Source organism: Camelus ferus, chromosome 8 (genome assembly GCF_009834535.1).
Source record: "Camelus ferus isolate YT-003-E chromosome 8, BCGSAC_Cfer_1.0, whole genome shotgun sequence".
Lineage (NCBI taxonomy): Eukaryota > Metazoa > Chordata > Mammalia > Artiodactyla > Camelidae > Camelus > Camelus ferus.
In genome coordinates, this window is record NC_045703.1 from 47,350,906 (window position 1) to 47,353,502 (window position 2,597).

At 38.1% G+C, this 2,597-nt stretch overlaps 1 non-coding gene across 1 annotated transcript; it reads right to left on the reverse strand.

The window, feature by feature from the left end:
* Positions 1–367: 367 nt before the first annotated feature.
* Positions 368–439, reverse strand: TRNAD-AUC. Its single transcript has one exon. It is a non-coding gene; the product is annotated as a tRNA-Asp (tRNA).
* Positions 440–2,597: the final 2,158 nt, after the last annotated feature.

Sequence of the window (2,597 nt, forward strand, 5' to 3'; positions counted from 1 at the left end):
CTGGAGATCAAGCCTTTGTCAATTTCATCTGCAAAAATTTTCTTCCATTCCATAGGTTGTCGTTTTGTTTTACTTATGGTTTCCTTTGCTGTGCAGAAGCTTGTAAGTTTAATTAGGTCCCATTTGTTTATTCTTGCTTTTATTTCTATTGCTTGGGTAGACTGCCCTAAGCATTTTAAATATACCCTCTTTTAATCCTTACAACACTCTATGGTTGTAGGTTCTAATATTATCTCATTTTACTGCTGAAGAAACTGAGGTTTCAAGAGGTTAAATATCTGCCGTGTTCTTTTAAAAAATTTTTATTAATTTTTATTTAGGGAGGTAATTAGGTTTATTTATTTATTTATTTGTTTGTTTATTTAAATGGAGATACTGGGGATTGAACCCAGGACCTCATGCACGATAAGCATGTGCTCTTACACTGAGCTATACCCTCTCCCCCAACCCTGCCATGTTCTTAACATATATTTTATTGAGCCTCCTTTAAATTTTTTTTTAATCATCATTTGGTATTTGTCTCAAAAGAATAATACAGTGATAATAGATGTATCTGTAAACCCGAAGCCAGTTCTCATCACCATTGTTTGAAAGATTTTATGTAAATATGTGTCTGTATTGCTCACCTAAGTAACATATAAAATCTGATGTAACATATAAAAATACTAAAGAAATGCTAAATTTCAAATCTGAGACTAAAAATATTGTTCAATGACTAGCAGCATTGAAGAAGCGTTTGAAAATAATAAAATAGAAGGTTAAACAAATGGGAGAGGGGTTACCATCTCAGGTGGTCCCAGAGATTAAGTAAGAAACCAATAGGGTCCTTGGGACAATCTCTAGAAAATGCTTTTTTTTCTTCGGGCTGTAACAAAGGGCATTTTGTTAATAGAGCAATTTATGTCAAATCCTTTTCTGAGCCCAAGACGACCAGACTTCTGCTTCCAGGTTTTATTTCTCTCATCCTTCCAAGGCCAAGGCTTGAAAAAAAAAAAAAAATCTCTGAAAGCAAGATTCAATAAATACACGAGCTTGCTAGGAATATTTAGCCGCTTGCGCTTGTGACTATGGCAGAGCATTCACTTGAGCAGAACCCAAAGGGCTTTTATTTCCCGTTATGGGAAATACAATCTGGGTGAGATGGAGACTGTTCTTTAAGGGAAGATGTTTGTGGGTCACTTCAAAGTTACGCATGCTTACCTCGGGCTCTCTCCTTGAGGAAACTGTCAGCATCCGCGTCCATGTTTCTGTTTTCAGTTTAGAACGCACATTTCTCCTCCCCACTCAGCCCTCCCTTCCTGTTTTTTCTGGTAGCTTTGCAGACTCAAAATGCCTCTCTCAGGACATAGTGTAGAGGTCTGGGATGTGACGCTGAACAACCAGCCGTGATTTAGAACAACCGAGGCCCCCTGAACATGTTTTTCCACTTCACCAGCAGTCTGATAACTAAGGACTATAAACTTGGAATGGTGATTCCAAAACCCCGTAGACTGGCTTACAAGTCACTTTCCACACTATTTTATAGAGAATGACACTAGCTCCTGCCTTTAAAAAAAAATGTAATTTCTTGTTTTTTTAGAAATATGGAAACATGATATTTTGTAAATGCTGAGAAACTGTGATGGAGGAGAAGTCTAATTTGACAGTATTCTTACATATGAATTTCTTTTTAGGAAGGCCTTTTCTTAATTACTTTCAGTAGCAAATACCCAGCCCGAATAAGTTATTTGAATGTACATATCCATCTCATAAAGCCCATTTAAAAACTCATTGTGTCCTTTTGGTGTAGAGTGAGAATATCTTTTCTCATGCAAAAAAATGGGTGCTTTTGATTTTTAAAAAATTTAACAAATGTTCACTAAGAATTGGCTAAATGCCTTGAACTGTGCTAAGTGTTGGAGAGTAAAAACAACAGTTCCTGTAGTCAGGAAGCTTCTGGGCTAGAATACTTAATTTCTACAAAAGTAGTGCTATGCTACGGTCTACTGTTAAATATTATAATCAAAAAAGACAGTCATTTTCAAGATATATTCTTGGTGGAACTACTGTTTGAACTGTAGTGTGTTAATAAGCAATGCTGCATGAAAGTGCTCTGCAGTCAAATAAGTTTGGAAAATGCCGATGAGGCAAAGTTAAACAGGATTCTTTCTGTGACCCTCCTCCAGGAGGTGGAGTGATCTGCATCGTCCCCAATTTACCCGAGCTCAGAACCCTTTTTCTTTAACATCTCCAGGGACAAGTTCTTATGGAACACAATGTTTAACAATGAAGTATTCATTTTTAATAACTTTAAAACTTTCATTAAAGGAGGCTTACTGGGCTAGAAAGTTCCAAGTGATAGTTCTCAGGGGACCAAAAGATCTGCTAGGTGACACTTTGCTTTCATTGTTGGAGAGCACCTAGAGCCTGTCAACATTTTATCTGACATGCTACCGCTCAGAAAACCCCGGCTCCTGCCTTGGCTTGTTTGCTCAGTCGTCCCACAGTCCTCCGCTGATGAGAGACAGGAATGATGGAAAGGGAGTGACCAGGAACGTCACAGGGCAGTGGCAGGTGCGCCGACATGATGGCAAATTCCTTGGCTTGAATTGGAGAGC